Below are 21,681 nucleotides of genomic sequence, written 5' to 3'. Positions count from 1 at the left end.
CACAGTCTCAATGATCTTCTAGAAAAGAGCATCAAAGTTCAACAGCAAATGTACATGCAATTGTTCCTTTTCAAATAAATAATATCTGGGGCATATTCAGAATAAAAACTCACGGGTGGTGGCATGGGAGGGCAGAGCCCCCTCCTCCCCTCAGGGGATGCAATGAGATCTGCAGAACATTAGCTGCTAAAACCTACGGAACTGGGAGTAGATTAAGTGGTCAGACCTTCAGACCCACTGAGAATGCAAAAGTCTTGACTGAGCAGCACAGCACAGATTATTATCTTTATGCATTTGAGTAGTCTTGTTGAAATCAATGGCGGTACTGATGGGTTTTCTGTGAAACATGCAAACTGCTTGTAGGATTATGGATTATATTTTTAGTATTTTGATTTTCAGGTTAAATTCATCACCAGGCATCTAAAACCACTTAGAAACTCCTCATCTCTAATATAGAAACATCGATTTAATTATTAAGCCATTTTGTGGGGAAGGAAAAAAGGAAAATTGAATCAAACCTCACATGCTGAATATCAAATCCCAAACTAATTATTCATTTAAAACAATTGGATAGAAATATAGAAAAAATGCGACTGTTTCTTGCAGAACTCAAAATCAATCCGTTATCTGCATAGTGTTTTGTAGCAGGTCTACGGTTTTTTAACCCACCAGTGTTGCTATTGCAGTCTAAAGGCATGTGTGGAGAACTTCTAAATCCATCTCAGCCCTGAAGTTTGCCTAATAAGCCCAAGGATGTAGCAAACAAACTAGTAACTTCCCACTCGGCCAGCGTGTTCCTAACACTACAACTTATATAATCAAACACATGCTAGAAATGGGAGATAAGATTAGTGACAGTTAACTGCTGCTATTTTTTTCCACAGCCTGAAGAAGGTCTCTGGGATTAAATATTAACTCTAATCTTATTTGCTAAAATTAGCACACACTGTATTCTTTTTCTTTTACAGCCAATTGCAAGTATAGCGCAGAAGTTATTTTCAGAGTGTAATCTGATAACCAAAATCAGTCACCAAAGCTGTTATTCCATTAAGAGTTAAAGGACTTCCTGGTTATTTACTTAGTTATTTTTACTTGGGATGGTGGAGCCTGGCAGATCCTGTTTTTCCTAGCTTGAGCGTATTTGGTTTGGGAAAACTCAAACAGGTCAGTCACATGTGGAAAATCAGTGGTGCTAGGTACCACGGTTTGTCCCTGAATATGCACAAAGGAAGCCCGCACACCGTCAGGAATTGTTTTGAAACCGTGATCCTTTTACATAGGGTGGGAACATGCAGGAGGCAGGAAAAAGTCAGAAGAGATGGTAAACAGCAGAGTACTTTCGTAAACCAGTGCCATGCCAGTATTTTACTGCATTTTCCCCTCTTCAATTTAACAGTGTTTAAATGTTCTCTCACCAGCAGCTTACAGATACATTTTCCCTCTCTGCTCATAAAGCCGTGGAGCTCCTAAAATGAGTAATCACTCTTTAAAATTCAACTTGGGCGAGAAGCATCAGATGCAGGTATTTATATTATCTGGGCTTTTAAACAGCAACTAATGTACAAGTCACTGAGGGAAAAGACTGATGAAGAGAGGTCTTGGTTTTCACTCTAAAACCACTTTTTAAATTAAGCAGATACCCTCCTGGCCCCAGTTTTACATTCTGCCACTTCAGGTAGCGTGTACAGATTTGGGCAGAAGAGTGACCTGAAGTCCATGTGACAGTCTGGCATCTCCCACATCGCATCACATCACATCACATCGCAGGGGTGGGAGGCCACTGCGCCGCCACCATAACAGACACCCCTGGGCACGGATGTGTGCCAGCAGAACGGAGAACCAGGACACACAGCTCCTTCCTCTGAGAGGCTGATGTACCTGATTATTTTTTTTAATAGCAAAAAGCCCCACTGAAAAAGTTGCCACCTGCAAAGCCACACCAAGGCTGGGCTAAGGGGCATCCTAATATCTTTCCAGTGCATCCTCCACAACAGCCTCTTGAGGGGTCAGGCTGAGAGCTTCAAGCAGATGCTTAATTCCCTTTAGCAGTACTTCTACAAACGATGCCACATTGGCAGTGCTCGGTCAACTTCCAATTTTGTGTTTTTGGAACAAAAATGCACAGGTGCCCCTCAGCCTTCCCCCTTGAAGTCACGGTTTTCAGCGAGACAACAAATTTACGCTAGAAGCCCTGACTGCCTGTGTGAGAGTATTTACAAATCAAAGGAGGAAACCAAATGACTTCCCATTTTCCTCTCTCTGGCATAACAAACATATCCAGGCGCAGCACTTCAAAGGGCCTCCTCCCTCCCCACTTGAAAGGGAGGGAGAGATAAATATCCCTCAGCGCTCGCAGAGTATCACGATGCTCCTGGGCAGCAGGTGTGACCACAGAAGGTGAGACAGGAAGGAAAGACAGGTCATTCACGCTAGGCTTGTCTTGAGGATGGGGAGCAATAGTTGCAAACAGCATCCATCGCCCCATGAAGTGCGTCAGTGCTGATGGTGGGGCAAGTGGCTCAGAATTGATTGCCAAGCGTAAAGATGGTGTAAACAGCCAGCGGATCGATGGCCATGTTATTGGTTATGTCAGCGTTTGACCACACGTGACTTAAGGGTGGAGCGCAAGAGTTAAGGCACCCTCACAATTGGGTTTTTCTGTATCAAATTCACTGTGGTAGTGGCCCCAACTGTGAAGCACTCTCAAAAATCCTGGCCCCCATGACTGGGACCAGTAATGTCAGATGAACCAAAGGGGGAGACAGAATCAGATGATGGCTAAGAAATGAAAAAAAAAAATTCAGAGGAATAAAAGTAAAAATAAAGTAATCCTGATCCAACTGCAATGCCTATTTTAATCCACAACTTCAAGTTTTATTTCATCTCAGAGTTATTGAAGCCCACCTGAAATTCTTTTGACCTTTCAAAACTGAGGTTCGTTTCAAATCAAAATGAAGAATTTACTTTTGGAAATCCTGACAGTATCCCTGGGCATTTTCGGCATCCTTGCCATCCCTGAAAATTTTAAGGGGAAATTAATCTGTTGAATTTGCCACACCTTTCAGAAAATACACTGTTCATTGAGAAGGAAGGTAGAAATCACCAGGCATAAGCCTCAATACTTTGCTGCTGACACTTCAGTGCAGGTAACAGCAGGCACCTTTACCAAACATGGATGAATGTGCTTGCAAAACTGAAAGGCTATAGACTGGAAGATCCAGTGCTTTTCCACAGCAGGGATGCACTGCCGATCACATCTACTCCAGCCATTGGTCTCTGGCAGACATCCCCTGGCACACCCCGTCAGGCAGCTCTGGGTTTTACCATCCACAGCTGTTTGCTGAGTGTAAGGGAATGCTCGCCTGCTTGGCTGCTTCTCCGGGCCGCAGCCTGGCATGAGAAGCTTGGCAGCCAAGGGTGCAGGTCGGTGCAGAGGCGAGGGGCTGCTGGGGGGCAGCCAAGCTGGCACCATGGCACACCTCCCTCTGCCACCCCACCGCAGTGCAACACCTTTGGCAAAGCAGCTCCTGGGCTGGAGTGGGGAACTTCTTATGCCCCTGCAAGCAAACCTGTGACGTGACACCTGTCAGAGCTCTTATTTTAAAACCTCACTCGGTAATGTGTATTGAAGTCAAACAGTAGTTTATTAAACCATGAAGAGAATACTGCCTGTAATACTATGCATCAAACTGGAGGAACAACAGCTGAAGTGCCATTGTGTGGAGAAAACACCTTAATGAACTTCAGCAGAAGGAGACACATTTTTCCTAACTAATTACATGGTTTGAGGTATGTTGTTGATGTTAGAGGCTGCCCAGGGCGTAACTGGAGAACACAGAAAATTCAGATTACAGCCAAGAGTACCTGCAGGCAAGCATAGGTGAAAAAGCTTGGAGAACTTTCAGGCTGCTGAGGTCAGACTCTGGGTGGAGGTGTTAGAAAGAAAATTAGAGATGAGGATGTTTCAAATAACCTTTCATCTGAAGGAACAACTCAGCTACGACATGACTGAATCAGCAAAGAACACATAACAACCTGTGGCACTGATTAGCAGTTTAAACACTCAGGCATGAACTGGAAGATAAAGCAAATGGAAATATGGCTGTGATATGTGGCAATTTGTAATACATTTGTTTTTCCAGTGCGACTTGCACCTTAAGAAACCTGGAACGCAGTAACGAAGGAGGGTGGCTCATCTGAAATGCCACTTTCTCTCCTTGGGTGCCTGTGCAAGCGATGCTGAAACCAGTGGGGAAGAAATGGGCAGAAACTTAACAGATTTTAACCCAAGACCATCATCAGAATTAAAGTACAACTGTAATTTAAAATTAAAATCAGTCCCATATTTTTTTCAAAAGGAAAACTAAACTAACCCCCAGATTAAGAAAGAAAAAAATAAAGTGTTGAGCAGTGAGAAGGAGGAGGAAGGAGTGGGAAAGCTTTCACAGAATATAAATTGTGAGAGAAGAGTCTGTGAAAGATCTGTTTAGGTGCATATCATGAGCCAAAGTGGGGAGAAAAAGGGAAAACAAAAAGCAGCTTAAGAACTAGAATGAAGAAAGAAACTCAAGAACCCTCTAAGTGACATTAGGAAATATGAAAAGAGGCAGAAAATGAAGATGCATGTAGAAATTTGCTAATTCAGGAAGTGCTTAGAAGAATGGTTCAGAATTTCCAAAGCTGCAATTAATACACAAGCAAACACAACAATACAGAAGAATTACAAAGACCTGTAAATTACACGGATACGCCTCTTTCCCAAGCATGGCAGAATTTATTTATGGGAATAAACTATATAATACAGTGTATTAAATACACAGTGCATTAAATACACTGTAATTACTTTATAAAAACAAGGAATACTTCACAGCAAGGCATCTCACTACAAGCCCTACTATTATACTTTGCGAAGCGCAGAAGAGGAAGAAACAGGCTCTGTCAGATATGATTTAGGAAAACACAAGGCTGCACTCTGAGGAAGAGAACTAAATCAGAAGACAAAGGAGCTGGAGAAGAAGCAGGCTCAGGAGACGGGGCCGGATAAGATCCAATGTGGGTCACAGATGCTCTGCTGTGGTTTCTAGAGGGCTGACGGTGCCAGTGCTTCCAGCACTGCCCATGACTGTGCGCCGGCATGGCACAATGTATAAAATCACTGGCATCCTTATGCCGGGGTAGCAGAGAGCGCAGCCCAGCAAATACCATAACATTTCAAATCCAGAGATGCTTTTGCTGGGCTGTGGAAGGAAGTGAATGTCAAAGCTTTACTATTGTGCTTCACAAGGTAACCAGGCAATTACAGTTATTAACTGGTAGGCTGAAACCCTGTGTAAATAACCCAGCCTCCTGCAGGCATCATACTTCTAAAAACAAAACCTGCCAAATGCTCCCCCGCCTTGTCTTTTAATTTCTGGTATTTGGACACGCAATTCTCTGCGTTCACCTCGTTTTTGTTCTTGAATGGCTACTAACAGATCTGAGGATTATGGTGGCTTTTGTTCCACTGCTTGGGGTTCACATTTCATCAATGACGTCCGCTCAGCTCAACAAAGCAGGTTTGCAAGGAGAACCAGCCATTGCTGAGCTAGCAAAGTTGGTCCCCTCCCATCCTCCACAAGGAGTAGTTAACTACTCCTGAGGTGCCCCAAAAGGTTAGCTAGGCTCCATAAATCCCACCAGAAAAAATCAGAGGCGTTTGGCTTCTTGCTGAGATTTCATGTCTGCTGTGAGCAAAGGTAAATGGCTCTTTTAGTCCCTAAAGGAGTGCAGGCTCAGCAGGAGTGCCCCGCAGCTAAGTGGAAAAGGCAAGGAAGGATGAGAAGGATGGGCAACGGCTTCCCAGCGCAGCCACTACTCCATACCCAGGTCTGGGCTGTACCTAAGGAATTGACTTCTCCCTTTCCACTTTATATGTGAGATTTTTAAGATCTACCGAGGAAGTGAGGGGTAGAAAATACCATCTACTCTAGGAGCCCTAAAAATACTCTCCACATAGAAAAATTATGGCATTTCCAGCTTGACATGTGATTTCTCTGTCCTGGGAGGGTGGAAGTCGGAACTTTACAGCTATTTGTGTGCATGTGTGTCTACATATGCTCACGTGCACCCACACATGCTAGTGTGAGAAAGAGACGAGAGAAAGTGAACGTGTGTGAAAGGGACTGAATTAGCCCCATCTGCTCTGAAAAGATCGTTTTCTCCTTGGATTTCTATTACACGTATCATTGCCACACCAGAGTGCTTCTAAAAGGCTACAGCTCTGGCAGCCAGCATCATTACAGCTGCTCAGATTATTAACAGTATAAATAAACTCTCAGAGACGCTACTAAGAAAATATTAACTACAATTATCACTGTCTGATAAAATAATGAACAGTGAAGTGTTATTCTGCTGCCTAAGTCACCAGTGTGCATTTACGTATGCTGTGAATAATAAAAAAACAGTTTATTTGCATACTGAATCATCCTGGAATTGGTCTTCCTATTTTATTTTATTTATTTTTCTAAAGATCAAGCAGCACAGGCTGAAACCCTGTATTTGCAGAATTCAGTGTACCCCACCTCCTTTCCTGCTGTATATAATCCCATTAATTCCAAGTGAACAGAAAGCCGTGCCTGTAGCCATGCACATGTCTGTCGGAGGAGGGAGACGGGACCAGCACGCAAGCTACCAGCAGCAACTCTAAAACCTCCTCATGGACTTTTATTCTTGGGCCTCGTTGCTTTTTCTCCCTAGATGAAGGGAAAGGACCCCCATGATGATAATGCCGTGTTTGCTGCGTGGATCCTCCTCGCCTTTGCCTCCTCCGCTGGCCTGCACTGCTTTAGCTTTGTGAGCTCGACTTTCCTCACATTCCCCAACGATATTCCTGAGTCCTGTCCTTTCTTGACAGCAGTGGGAAACTCGAGCTTGGTTTCTAATTAACAGAAGTTATTACTTCCCTGCAAGCACTGGGAAAAAAAGTCCTTAATCGCTTGGAGAGCAGGAAATGGGAGCAGGAGCCTCTTGCCCTGTGTCTCCAGGCCAGGCTCCAGGCCCCGCACCTGAGCAACACCCTCCTCAGCTGCCGGAGGTCGCAGGTTGGCCTTTGGACATCATCATCTATTTGTTACTGGAGAAATAAGCTACCTGAGCCTGAAACCACTCACTGGGGAAGTGGCGTGGGCTACACCGGGTGTTTGCTGGCCCGAGTCCCCGGTGTTGAGGGCAGCTGACACTGCCCGAACCCAACAGATGTGAAAGTGACATGTTCTCTGTCAGGGCTTGGGGGGATTCAGGTTGGTGATTCAGGGTGATGGCAGGGTGACACGGTTAGCACAAGGCATGTTATCAGGCTTAATAGGAGAGCTGGGTTGCTTCTGCCCGAGCATGCAAGGCTGGCCCAGTGTGAGAGCGTCTGTCAGGCTCCTGGGCAAAGGGCCGCATCTCAGCCAGGTGCAAAGAATCACAAAGATGACAGACAGGGGCAGCAGCAACTAAATGCAACCAGAAAGGAAGGCAAAAATGCAATGCAGAGAGAGAGAAAAGGGAAGGGGGCATTTTCTGAAAGAGCTTCCCTCAATCTAGGCCAGAAAAATCCTTTAGTGTTTTTATCCCACTGTCCTTTTATTGTGCTCTCTTCCATCATTTCTCCAGCATCTCATGCTCCCTGCCTGGTCCCTTTTCCTCATCTGCAAGCCTTTTGTTCCACCAACCCTCCTTTCTGCACTTATTGCCAGCGCCGAGCAGCTGGGCACGGCAGGACTACCTTTTGTTTTGCACTTGCAGACACACACCCTGCGCCTCTCGTTGCCCGTAGTGGAATGGCAGTGACACAGGAAGAAATGCAGGGCGCGGAGGCAGGAGGGAATGTCACCCGTGCATGTCCCCCTCTGCCAGCTGCGGGGGAAGGACAGCTCAGAGGAGGTGATCTTCTCTCTCCACAAAAATCACTGCTAGGATGGACCTCTGCTCCTGGGAGGGGAAGAGTCGAGCTGCAGCCTTCCTCGTTGTTTTCCCTCCAGCATCCTCCCTCTCCTCATTCTCAGCAGTTAGCCTCTTCCAGCCGCCAAAGCCGGTTAGACGTGGCTTGCCCTGAATAAGTCATATACATTAATTTTTCCTCTTTAATTAAAGAGTTCTTCTGTGAAACAATTTATGAGAACTCCTTTTCTAAGGAAAAGAAACCAATGTATTGTTCCATACACTTTTACATGCTCTCTCCAAATGAATTTTGTTCCCCAAAAAGTCCCTATGGAAGGCAAAACAAAGAGAATGGTAAAGGATTTGCTGAAGAAGAACTGAAGTTCATTTTAAATCAGTGTACCATGTACAAATGCTGTCTTACAAATAGGATTATTTAATTTAAACCTTAGATCTGTCAAGTTCCATTACTTCAAATGGAGCCTGTCATTTCTTGACTCCATTATAAATCAGGATTATATTATAATTTATGTTAGGTAAAGTCACTGCTTCGATAGGAGGCAGTGAAAAAAAATTACACAGCAGTCAGTAAATAGAGCAAAGTCATTGCACTGTTCTTGAAAGGCAAAAAGTCATCTTGCTAAATGAGAGTCCGAGCTGTCCTGTACCAAGACTGTTCCTAATAAATAAAAGACCTCTGGGAAAAGTGCTGAGCATACGCTGGATCTATTTTCAGCTTGCATCAGCAGCTGCTGCCCCTGGGATCGCATCTTTGCTCATACCCTACACCATATGTAATCACTCCAGTGCTGCAACCAGTAAGATAATGAAAGAGCATGGCATAAATCTATACTTGAGTGGAATGCTAAATGAGAAAAATAATACAAAAAAGGGGGAAATAAACCACATTTTCAAGTCATTAGGAAGAAAGACTTTGACATATGAAGTGTTGCAACCATTAATAGCACTTATCATATAGAGTGGAGACAAAGAGACAAATTAATCAAACTGACAGAACTGGGACATTTTATGGTAATGCAGGCTCCTGGGTTTTCATTTGTATTCCTCTGTGTCTGGAAAACTGATACCATTACAGGGCAGGAAATTGCATGAATAACATGCAACAGATCATAAAAATTCACACACCAAGTGCAGAAACACTGCCAAAAGCACTGTAAAAACAAGGCTAGAGACCTCAACAGAGGAACTACCAACAGCTAATGAATGCAAATAAGTACAGGAATATTTCCCATCCATGCATAACAATGAGACATAGGCTGTGACTCCGCAGACTCCAATAGTGTAGGTAAAATAAAGCCTGGAGAGTGAACACGCGGATAGCTGGGGGGAACTGCTGGCCAAGCCAGGGTCTGAATTTGTTTGCAGTATTGCAGCCAGCAGTTGAGAGCCACTGGGGAACTGGCATAGCCAAGTGCCGCCTCTGTCTACATGTATCACTATGCTAGATTTAATGTCTCAGGTAGAAGAGAGAGAGGGAGAAGGATGAAAGAGGAAATAAAACAGCCACAAAACAGCACATTGTCACAGAAAGCAAAAATCCCCTTGCCCCAGTGCAAATCCATAGCACGCAGTAAAAACCCTCACAGATAAAGACTTCTTAAACATAATTCGTTTGGGAAATAGAAAATGGACTTGCTGTCCAAAGCCACAGACATGTTGTAAGGGGCAGGAAATGGCAAGAACTACAGGAATGCTGGGCAGGGCACGGTGTAATGCAGGACCTTGCCAAGGTTACTTCATTTGCCGTAAAGGCTTCTCAAGGACCTTTAAAAAACCTTGGCAAAACAGAGCACTGGTGAAGTGCAGGGAGCTCATCAGCCGTATAAACACCAAATGACAAATACGTTCACTCAATGGGCAGCCACAGCATTTCTCATCGCTCTCCGTTTTTTAAAAAAAGTGATGCTTCCCCCTTGTATGGTAGCTACCATACAAACTAAAGTGAGGACTAACTCTGGGGGAGTAAAAGGAGTAAAACTGATACCTTTTGGGAGCTGCGTCATTTCCAGCACCGTTCTCACCTTCCCCAGAATAGAATGATACACAGCTGATGGTAGGATTGAGTAAGAGCATTTACGTGCCAATACTACAGGCATTTAGAGGGTGAGAAAACGCCAGCCTGCCCAGGGGTGGCTGCTATCCTGAAGAGCGAGTAGCGTTCAAGCCCTTCCTGCATTTGGTGCTGGAGGACCCTGTGTTCAAAGATGATAGGACAGAAGCTATTTTACCCCAGCAGAGGTGGGCACAGGGAGCACACAATACAGCGGCCAGCTCTCCACCCACTCTCCAGCAGACAGCTGCGGACATTTTACAGAGTTTTAGCCATGTGAACAGGGCTTATCTCCAAACCTCAAAATCTCTTTCTGTTCCTTTGATCACTACTAGAGTCTCAACAGGGTGTTTGGCATGGTACCAAAAAATGGTGCATATGCACAAAAGAAAGCTGGTCCAAAAGGTTTCCAGAGACAACGATGATGTAACCTTTTTTTCTAAGGGGAGAAATTAGAAACAGGCATTCATTAACTCCTGTAAATATGCATCCACCCGACACATGGACAAGGGTTGCAAGCTGCAAATGAAACAACTTTCTCCCTTCCCTTAAATAAAAAAAACCAAGATAGCACAGACAATTAATTACAAAAAGGCCTCATGAAAAACCTCGGCTTTAAGAAATTTTAATATCAGGAGGGAAATAATTTGGTCAAATAGTTATAACGATGTTGATTTCTTCCACCCTTTACAATAGTAACGACGCCTTTGAAGTCTCTCAGGTACACATATGACACCTGACCCTTTCTTTTCTTCTATCTGCAATCACAGCAGTTTGGGGGAAAAAGAGTAGTTAAGAGTAAAACATCCATTCCTGAAAGAGAATATTTAAAGAGGTCTTTACTACCACCTTACCATTCAACCAAGAGGTAGAAAGCACAACTACAGAAATGACCATGAATTCTCACACTTCTTTAGCCATGCAATCCTATTCAGAAACCCAGTTTCAGAAGTGGACTGTAACCTCACCAAGTAATTCAGAGTAAAACTGTATCTGAGAACCAAGCTGAGAGTCCAAGAGCAGATGATGCAAACAGTCTGGGCCCCCGAGGCTGGGACTGACTTGAAACCCTCTGAGCTCACTGTGAAGAGCAGTTTACGGTGTGCAGCGCCCATCTGCTCTGCAGAGCTGCTTGGAGGAGGTCCAGCACAGCAGCCTTGACAGCAGCTCCTGCTAGGGTCACCTCAGCTGTGCACCACCAGCTGAAGACAGAGGCCAGAATGTGATCAAATGCTTGTCTTTAACAATTTACCTGCTTATGCCCTCTCAACTGAGGTTTCCAAATGGAAATCTCATGCGTAATAGTGAAATAAATCCTGTAAGAGAAGGATTAGGCTCATCTTTGAAAAGGAAGCAAAACTAACCCACTGGGTTAGTTCTTACTGGGTGTTCTTCTCAGTCCTCCAACTGCAAGATACATTGATGGCAGGGAAAAAAGAAAAGGAGTTATTGATTTAAAGGTTTCTGCCACTACTGAAAGCAGCTCTTTCTGCTTTCTGAATATTATGATGACTTTGTGAGTGTTAACAAGTTTCTCTGTAGAATGCTCCAGTGCCAATATATGTCATGGACACCTCTTCATTCTTTACTTCCTTGAACAATGGTATAGATATTATTTGTCCTCAATGGTTATGGCTTATATAAACCAGGCAAAAATGACAAAGATAGATGGCTCTTACAAAAGACAAGCAACTCGCTATATTTTGTGCCTTGCATTTGACAAATTAATCCAGACATTTAAAACACAGCCTTGCCCTGATGCGTCCAGTCTAACAAGTTCAAGGAATAGACAGAAACTGCTTGATTTGGCTTTATGGCCAGACAGAAACACCATATGCAGAAAGCCATTCATGGGGGAACATGGAAATCTGCAGTCAAATAAAAATAAGGCTAAAAAATAGTTCAATTCAACAGGCAGATGGAATGGCTGGAGACCCATCCACCTCAAGTCCAGCTTCCCCTTCCGGAAGCAGAAATGAGTACTAGTTCTCTGTGGAAAGCAGAAGGGAATTTGTCAGGATTTGTCTTTCCCCAGCTTCTTCCTGTCTTGAAAGGTTACTGGCTCCAACCCTGTCCTTTGAAAGAAACAGGAAATAACTTGAGCTTATTTTGGTTTTAGTTGACCAAGAATCCCCTGACAGGGAAATTTTCTCTGAAGGCTGCCTGTGTATCTGGAGAGAGAGGTGGCTAGGCATGTTGTATGACTGCTGTGTGGTCAGAGATGGAAAGGTATTTTGCTTTCAGAGTTGTTTAAGACTTGTTTCCTACTAGCTGCAGGCCCTTGAAACAGAGGACCACAGGTCTGAATTTCAAAGGTAAGCAAAAACCCAACACATTTCCCACATTCAAAAGCTTTACACAGCCAGAAATGTAGCCTCAGCCTCCTAGCTGACAGGCTGATGAAAATCCTGGATCACTTCATCAAAAGCATTTTTTCCTGAAACTGAGAAAGTGTGCACGGACAATTTTTTTCTTTAAATCTACTCTTTTACCTTGAAACACTACCATAGACTGCATCCCCACCCATTCTGGGAACATAAAGGTACATGCACAGACTAGGGAATTTGGTCCTATCACAATTCAATGCAAGCAAACTTTAAGAAAAGTATTATGAAGTGTTTGATGGACTGGGTGCCCACAGCTCTTTAAAGTATTAGCATTGTTCAGGTCCACTCTGCGACAACCCATTTGTTTAGATGGACTCCTTTCTATTTTAGTGCCCCAACAAACCCACCTCAGGCCTGGCCTTGGGATTACGTCTGACACCATGAAAGCAGAAGGAAGCACTGAGAATACAACGCCACCACTGAATCCATCCTGGGTCACACCTGCCAAACCTCTCTGCACTCCTTACAGTAAGTCTGTACACTTCCATTTCTCTAAAGTGTTGTTCTGAAGTGAGCGGTTGCTGTAGGAAATGATGTGGAGCACATGCTCTACCAAACCTAAATATATATTCAATTAAATATGGTTACTTCAACACCAGAACAAAGGTGCCTGTTTTTTGGAGACCTGAAAACCCCCAGCTCCCATCTGCCAAAACTGAGTAGTGCAAGAGATCAGTTCTTGCTAGGTACCTACCTGCCTATTTTTTGGGATAGGTGGGATGTCCAAAAGCTACAACAATACAGGAAAAAGTTTTTTAAGCCTTGCTCTAAGTATCAAGACTTTTTTTTTTTTTTAATTAAGACTTCCTTTTTGAACCTGGGTCTGCAACAGCTCTCTCACTCAGGCAAAAATTCCTAAATAAACATCCTCAAAGTGCCCCAGTTTCCTGGTAATGGACTGGAAGTCTTTGTAGCATTTCACAGACTCTTTCTGGTCTGTTCCATGCCTCCAAGTCTACTTTCCTCTTGGATGTGGTAGTCTCAGCAGGTCTTACCAATGGCAGTGCACCGGACCTCAGGGGTGATGCAGGAAGAGTGGGCAGAAGACACAGCGTAAAGCCCATCTGTCACCCAGGACCAACTGGCCAGAAAAAGCAGCAAGTGGCTCCATCTTACCCCATTCATCTTGAGAAATGCTGCAATTAGTCTGAAAATCCCCTCAATGCCTCCTGCATGCTTAAAAGATATAGATATAGATATAGATATAGAAGGAAGAAAATGAGACTGAAACTCTGGCTGAGGAGTGATAAGCTGGAAGCTCTGGGTTCAGATACAGGGGCTGCTCTGGGACCAGCAGCTGTGCCAGCTGTGGGTCAGTCTGTTCACCTCCCTGTGAGGTAATGTGAACCAGAGAGTTTAGAGAGAGGTAAACATAGCTGAGTGGTTCACACAAGGTGATTTAATCATCACTGACCTGATGCACAGACCTGAGCTGTAATTCCCATTTGATGCATCAGCCTCCACCCCAGCATTCGCAGGGAGGTGATGACAGTATTTCATTTGTTCGCAAGAGACCTCAAAAATCTACTGCTGAAGGTTTTATGTTACCATTATTTAACTTCAGAGTTGATACCTCTCAATTCCAGCTGTTTGGTGACACCTTGTTTATACATCAGTTTTACTGAAAGTGCTAGTACTGTGAATCTCTGCTGTTCTCAGCACAGCTACGGCTATTTTAACTGCGGCCCCCACCCCCAGCAGCAGTCCCTGGGTCACAGCAAGAAATTACCAGTGCCATTTCAATTACTAATCAACCTCCTCCTCTCCACAAAGTCTTCTAAAGCCTCCATCAGTGGCTCTTAAGTGATGCAAAAGATGCATTGTGCAAACTTAAATGCACACTGTGATGCCATCCGCTCTTACAAGGTCAGATTAAGCAAGATGAAGGACAGAAAGGTTTATTAGCAAATCTGATCTATGTTACTTTAGGATCTTAAATTCCACTCAACTACATCTGTACTGAGCATCAAACTTCGGGGTGTCTAAAGCTCGTCCCTTTCCAAGTCCATTTGCCTTACAGTAATGAAACAATGTGTAGTCATACACATCACTGAGTAGTTTGTTGCTAAAAACAGATGCCAAATTTTTCAGTTGATTTTAATCTGGCTTCAAAGCAACTGCCAGTGGCTCTCATGATATCCTTCCCCAGTAAATTAAAACACGCTTCCTAGAGATATGCCTGATACTTTCTTTTCATTGAAGTCTTTAAAGAACCACACAAACCTCCTCTCAAGCTCTTTTAAAGAAATTAAATCTCATTTTTAAAACAAACTAAGCCTGGGCTAGATGGATCTGTAGTTTGACGAAGTACAGCTGTTCCTATTTATTTGTTTTTTTTAAGTAAATGAAAGTGCCCAAGGACACAGCTTTTAGTAGTGTTAGACAGCACTAGGACTTGGAGGTGTTTGCTGGCAGTCTCCCATTGAAGTGGGATAGATGAAAATTCAGTGTTGCACAAAAGTCCTGGAATAAACCAGCCATTTCTCTCCTCAGAGCTTGCATTGAACATGTAACAGAAAGTGTGTCTACTTGTTCTTCTAAAAAAACCCAACAACCTGCCCATGGAATTCACAAAGAGCACCTCATTCCCAAATCCTAGTATGATTCAATTGCCTTATGCTCACCTAAAACCCGTATTTCACTTCCAAATTGAACTATACTTCCTAGCCATAATGTTTGTTGACTGCTGCAATGCATCATTTAAATACATGCCATGTTCCACCCCATAACATGCTCAATTTCACTGGTAGCTGAGAAAAACAGTCGGCCTGACATTATTCACTGGGGAATCCTTGTCAGAAAGTGCTGTACAGAGATAAAACCTTATCTTCTTTGCGTCTTGGGAACGCTGATGAAACAAAGCTTGGTACTAGGATCAGAAAGTACCTTACGGGTTGTGGTCTCTGATGTGGTGAAGCTGAGGGGTGTCTTATCTGGGCCTTATCTGTCTAGTCTATTCAAATGGCAAACGCTCAGCCTGTATTTCTGGACTCTTAAAAGAGCAGATACTTAGTTTGTCAGCATTAAAGAAATTCAAAGTGTTTTTAGAGGGAGAAAAAGCAAAGGTAAGAGAATCAAAGGGGGAGGGAGAGAAGAGAAGGAGATGTTTCTGTTTGCAGGACGAGAGTGCTCACACTGTTGAGGCGCAGTCATGGCTCAGCCACCTCATTTCCATTCATGCCCACATATGTATTTGAATACAGCAAAAAACTCCCCAAATTAAAAAACAAAACAAAACAAACCAAAACACACCTCCTGTTACACATGCTTATTGCTTCTGCTCACGCCTTTAGCATAGCCTATCTCTAGGACTTACTCTTCAGGACATCTTTTACATTTTAGATTACGTTTGTCATGTTTGAGCAAGAAAGTTTCCACACTGCAAACTGCCTTTTCCATAGTAAGTGCAATCACAGTCAATCAGCCCGATTTAGCACTAGCAGCAGGCAGGAGTCTAACAAAGGCAATGAAATTGAGTCTACTTATCGCGGTGGTGAATTCCATTCTGTACATTCATCTCCATACCCCCTTCCACAGTACATTTGTATATGCTTACTCGAATAAATAAATAAATAGTACAACTACCGCCAAAGGGAGGGTAAAGGAGTTATTGCAAGATTTTCTCCCCTTAACGCGCATGTATGCACAGCTTTTGTTTTGCTTTTTAAGCCTAGCTCTCCCCACATCACAACAGAGCTGTATTTCAGTTTTCTCCGCTGGAAAAGATGAGAGAAGAATTATCAATAACAAGACAGCCCTTATCAGAAGATAATGGAAGTTACACCATGCAAAATGAAGAGTATGTGGCTAGTTTCCTCATCATCCTTAAGGCATGAAAAATCAGGCAGTGCCAGAGGCTTTTGCAGTGAGACAGGGATGCAATTTCACATCACATCTTGATGGTCTCTTTTCTGTTTTATTGTTCACCTGCTAGAAACAAAATTCGTCATTTGTACCTCAGGCTGTGCTACATATGCAACGCACGTAAAACAATGTGCATTTCTGTCCCTCTGTTTCTCCTGAATTAGTATCATGTCACGTAAGACCTCAAAAAGTACCTCAATGCTCAGTTTTACTCTCTCTACAGATCCACAGCCTCCAGCCACCCTTCTGTGCAGCCAGTGTCAGCACTGTGACTCAGCATGAAAAATAACACATTCCCTAGGAGGAATTTAGGAAACCAAAGACCCAACTTCCATCCATACAGACTCATTGAAGCGGCATTGCTGAGGTGAGGTTGAAGACTAAATGAGTTTGAAGCCTGACTTTATTTGAAGCCTGATGGATACAACCTCTTGCCTCTACAAAAAGCTCTGTGGATGAAGGGGGCGGTGGCTTTCAGGAAGGCTTTCAGGTCACTATTGCCTCCTGAGCCAAAGCAGAATTAATTCTGGCCAGAGCTGTGAGGAACATCAATGGCTGATAGAGTCATGTAAAAAGAAAACCACATTAATGCCTCCCATTCTCCAAGAATGAACCTTAGCTACTCCTAACCTCTGGGGTGCCAAAGAAAAAGGGTCTTTCATTGTTCCCTACTGCGTAATAACATCCCTCCAGCCGGGAAACAAACTTCCAAGCAGAAGTCTTTCCCACATTTATCACCTCTTCCACTCTAAGCGCCTGTGCAGAACACTCCCAGCTCAGTCCCTGCATTCCTTAAAGATATTATATTCATACATATACACAGTACACAGAAAAGAAAGAGACAAAGTAAGAGAGTATCGCTAATTTCTAGAGAGATTAAAAGGAACAGTAATCGCCTTTAGCCAGCAGGGTATGTAATAGTTGACCTCCTGCATCCTGCCTTTGATTTTCTCCTCAGCGCAATCATCTTTCGTTGGCTAATTCCCAGCATTTTTCCCTCAGGCTGGCGGGTTGGCATGGATGGTTAGCAGCTGCCAGTATTTCTCCTCCCTGTCAGCTACGAGCCATACTAATGTTAGATGCCTGGTTCAGTCCCACCCAGGGTGCCGCATGCCTTCGCTTTCCAACATACTCAGCTTTTGCCAGCCTTGAATCTCAATCGAGGTCCTGTCCTGCCTTTCTCCTTGCAAAGATTAACTGGGTGAGGGAGTTAACCCACGTCAACCGAAGCAGCAGATGACAAATTTCACAGGGCTAGACCTCGTGGGGAAACGGCAGGTTTCGCAGCAGCCGTCAGGGAGCAGTAAAGCAGTAAGAACTCAGAGAAATTCAGCCCGTGGTGTGTGCGAACATCTACTTTGAACATTATTTTCTTAATAGCAAAGAAGAGAGCTGTACGGATAAACAAACAAAAAAGCTCCCCAAGCACATCCCACCCCCTCTTCCTAAAAGAGATGCTGCTTCCCTTTGCCCCTTGGAAGATCTGTATGCCACAGACAACTCTGTTTAACCCTTTTGGAAGGCAACATCTCCAGGAGATAGTTCACTGCACTAAAAAGTCACCAGTAACCACTCTTTGAAATACATTCAAGAAATTCGAGGGTTACAGGTAAAACTAACCAACCTACTTGAGAAACAAGCTGGTTTTATAACAGAAAAGATAGCAGCAGACCAGTGCTAGAGAAAGCTTGGTCTACTGTTTCAGAAGACCTCTTCACTAGAGAGAAAGGGATTTGCTGCTCTCATGGCCAGAATGACAAGGTGAAGGTTTTTTCAAATGTACACCGCAAAGTCAAAAAAAAATGCAAGCAAGGTTGGGAATGTAATTTCTAAGCTGTCAGAATCTAATGCAGCTGAGGGGTTTAATTTGTCATTGCTGTTTCTGTCTTTTCACCATTTAGCTGCAACCTCAGCTTTCAGAAAACCACGTGAATAAGGTGTACGCACAGATGATGCTCCTCTGTCCCGCACCCAGCCTTCAGCTTGCCCATATAGATTCGCTGTGCACTTCTATTAGCAAAGCCAGGCAGGTAATAATAGTGAATAAAAAGCTTATTTGACGTAGCACTGGCTCCTTCTCAAGTAAAGTAGAGTACCACTACTGCATGAATGACTCAATCATCTACTCGAGAGCTATTACTTGCAGCGATGAAGCAATGTTAATTGGATAATGGCCCGCTGCCAGCTAATATTGGCATGACCTACAATATCCCTGGCTGACAGCCGTGTCTCTCTCTCTATCACACCTTTTTTTGTAATCTGGATGGGAAGTGGAAACCATTAAAAAAGCCTCATAAGTGCCATTTAACTTCTTATCATGAATTAAAAGCTTAATTAAGTGCCTTGTTAAAGGAAGGAAGACCAGTTTTCATGATTAAATAAAACAAAACAACAGTTAGGGGTATGGAGTGAACGAGTAACTTCACAACTTAAAACTCAGCTCTTGGAAAATAATAATTTTGGTTGCATTTAACAGCAGCTGCTAGAGGAAAACTGCACCATTGCTGAAAAATATCCTGGGTGAAAAGCAGGAGAGGTTCTTGTTATTTACCAAAAACTGCAAATGAAGAGAAAAGCATAGAAGATAAGAGCTAACAGGGTCCTTTTTTATTAGCTGTAGGCAGCTGACACTTGCCATTCCTCTAACTCTGCTCTAAGGACTGATACTTTACACGCCACGGCCACATCTGAGCCCTTGTTATTATACGGCTGTTTTTCCAAGCACTTATCTACACACTAAAATACATTGGTTTAACAAAAGGTGTAGTACAAAATCAAATTACCGAGGCTAGTACAAAAGGGTTTATGGAAACTCTTCAATCAGTGCAGAATTAGCTCCGTACTGATTTAGCTTAAGTTGATTAGGAAAAGGTTTGAACTGAGGCACATTAAGTCACGCTTGAACTGACCTGAAATGTCTAACACAAGGTTTCACAGCAGTTTAAAACCCTGTAAGTTCAACTAGTCTCAATTCTGTGTGTGCACAATGTCTCCCTACTGAAATGACTGGCATATCATAAAGACTGCTCTCACTTGTAATTGGATATAAATAAGGAATAATGTAAAAAACATCTGTTCACTGTTCAGCTAGACAACAGTTAACAATGTCTGGATGCTAGATTAACAAACAGACCCCAACATGCTACGAAGGAGCAAAAAAGTCTGCAATTCAGACTTCAGAGGCAGACTTAGTGCTTTGAATAATCAAAAATAAGTTCTTTTGTTTCAATGTTAAGCTCCCTCACACCAACATTACATGAGTGTAAAAGCTTTATATATAAAGCTTTGTCCAGCTCTAACATCAAACCTTTGAGAAATAATAGTAATAATGCCCTTTCTCACAACTGCATACTTTAGCAGTTTCAAACTATGCCAGAATTTAAAATGCAATGCTTGCATGGTTGACTTAAAAATATCTTTGTTAATTTAGGAGTGATCATCACCTTCGGAAAAGTTTTGAACTGCGAAGACTATATTTAAAAACGATTTTTGGTCTCTGTTTTTCTATAATAACTATATGCCGACATAAATTGTCCCTAAGCCTAAAAAAAGCATTGGCTCAGGACATCAACTTTCAAATTTTGTTTGAAATTTTTCCACTGGAGCAATAACCCCCTACATGATAGATTAAGTCAGTTTTCACAGATAGCTTTAGAAATAACTCATGGGCTGCCAGAGCTCTGCAGCCTATGGACTAAAAACAATAGCCTTGGGAAGAGCCACTAGCCTGTGAACCGAGAAAGACCCTGCTAACTTCTTTTAATGCAATATAACTAAGACGGTTTTCCCCCTGCCCTATCAGCTCTTAAAAGCCAGAAGCGTTCCAGTTCCTTTCACGGGGAGCTCCGACACTGCTCTTTGCTGGAGGCACTTCCCATATCTATGCACAGGCACCTACCAAAGTGCCCACTGCGCTGAAGCAGAGCAACGCCAGAAGGAATAACAAAGTGCATCAGGCAGCTCTGTTGACCCCAAGTGACTAGCATTTGTGAGGAAATTATTTAACTGACCACCTCACTTACAGCTATTCAAATAAAGTAGCCGCCACGCAAATTAGATTCAATGCAGTTAACGGCCATTAATTTGCACGTGGAAAATACCTGTACAGGTAAGCACTGGTCCCTGTGAGTAACTTTTTTAATAGGCTAAAGAATTCTTTTCCAGGATGAGAAAGTTAAAGCCTTGGCACTCTGCAACTAATAGAAGCACGTGGCAAAATAACAGTGGTGGTCTTAGGTGAAGTGTGACAATTTCAGAGTACTGGGAAAAACCTGAAGAACTAGATTCACTGCTTCTGCAAATCCATGGACTTCACTAGAGCTGTAACAGCAGGCAGCGTAACCCTAAGTCACCAAAACTTTTTTGATCTTTCATTGAGATATATTCTAAAATGTAAAACTCCAAGACTTCATTTAGCCATAGGGGATTCACTTAAACAGAAATAATTTATGGGTGGACTGGAGGCATTTTTAAAATGTAGTATCTCAAATAAAATACATAGAAGGACAAACCTTTGTTTTTTAAATCTTTAGTGTCATATGAACATAGGACTGGGTCACCAAGTGCAGACACACCACGATCCCTCCAGCACCCTGCTCCTTCCACTAGCCTGCAGCTCAGCACCTCACCGCTACTGCGATTAGAAATCTCATTTCCAACCTACTTTTACTAAAAGCCGGTTGAAAATGATCAATGCTTGTGTCAACATTGTATTTTAGTACTAAAGAGAAACTCCTCCTCTCGGCTGTTTCACCTCCTCTGCCTACACAAAGCTGTAGCATGTGGCAGTTGCCACACCAGCAGTATGAACCTGCCATGGTCTTGTCCTCCTCCTTTAGGCCAAGCTCTTTCTTCTGAACATCTCAGTCATTCTCATATATGCTTATTTGAACTTCAGTTATTTTTCTTTATCTAACAGGACCTGAATCATACATGGGAGATCTCACCAAGGCTTTGTAGAAGAGCACTGATACTCTCCTGCCTCTTTGTACCTGTGCACCCCTGGGCATGTTTTGTCACCTCTCTGCTCCTGCCCTTGCTTTGTGGTGTGAAAGCTATGCAACCCTGACTGAGACTTGATTCTTCCACGGAAATTATTAGTGGATACTGCAGAATCATAGTGTGCATCCTAGCGCGTCCTCTGCATTATCTCTAACTCCTATGCAAAATGTCTGGGTTGAAATTTCTTCATGAGTAATATTCAGTGTCAAGACTCATGAAGTCACACCCAGTGACCTACTTCTTCTAATGCTCTCCAACTTGCGCCATGACAACATCATGGTGCCACTGAAGTCTCTGGAGAGCTAAACCAGAGGGGCAAAAACTGGTGTGTGACACTTTGGGACCTGTCATCATTTAAAAACACACCGTGCTTCTTCATGGGCATTAAGCAAATGATGGTAAAAAATCCTGTGTATGCCAGAGTACTGTCCCACTGGGAGACTGCCATCCCGTGCC

At 43.3% G+C, this 21,681-nt stretch overlaps 1 protein-coding gene across 5 annotated transcripts in view; it reads right to left on the bottom strand.

Annotated features, from left to right (window-relative positions):
• The window catches only part of BACH2 (BTB domain and CNC homolog 2), a 196,238-nt gene that overhangs the window by 30,950 nt on the left and 143,607 nt on the right, over positions 1-21,681 (bottom strand). The window lies entirely within an intron of this gene.

Source organism: Phalacrocorax carbo, chromosome 3, assembly GCF_963921805.1.
Source record: "Phalacrocorax carbo chromosome 3, bPhaCar2.1, whole genome shotgun sequence".
Classification (NCBI taxonomy): domain Eukaryota; kingdom Metazoa; phylum Chordata; class Aves; order Suliformes; family Phalacrocoracidae; genus Phalacrocorax; species Phalacrocorax carbo.
Note: the sequence above shows the minus strand (reverse complement) of the source record. Positions and strands in the feature narration are given on the sequence as shown.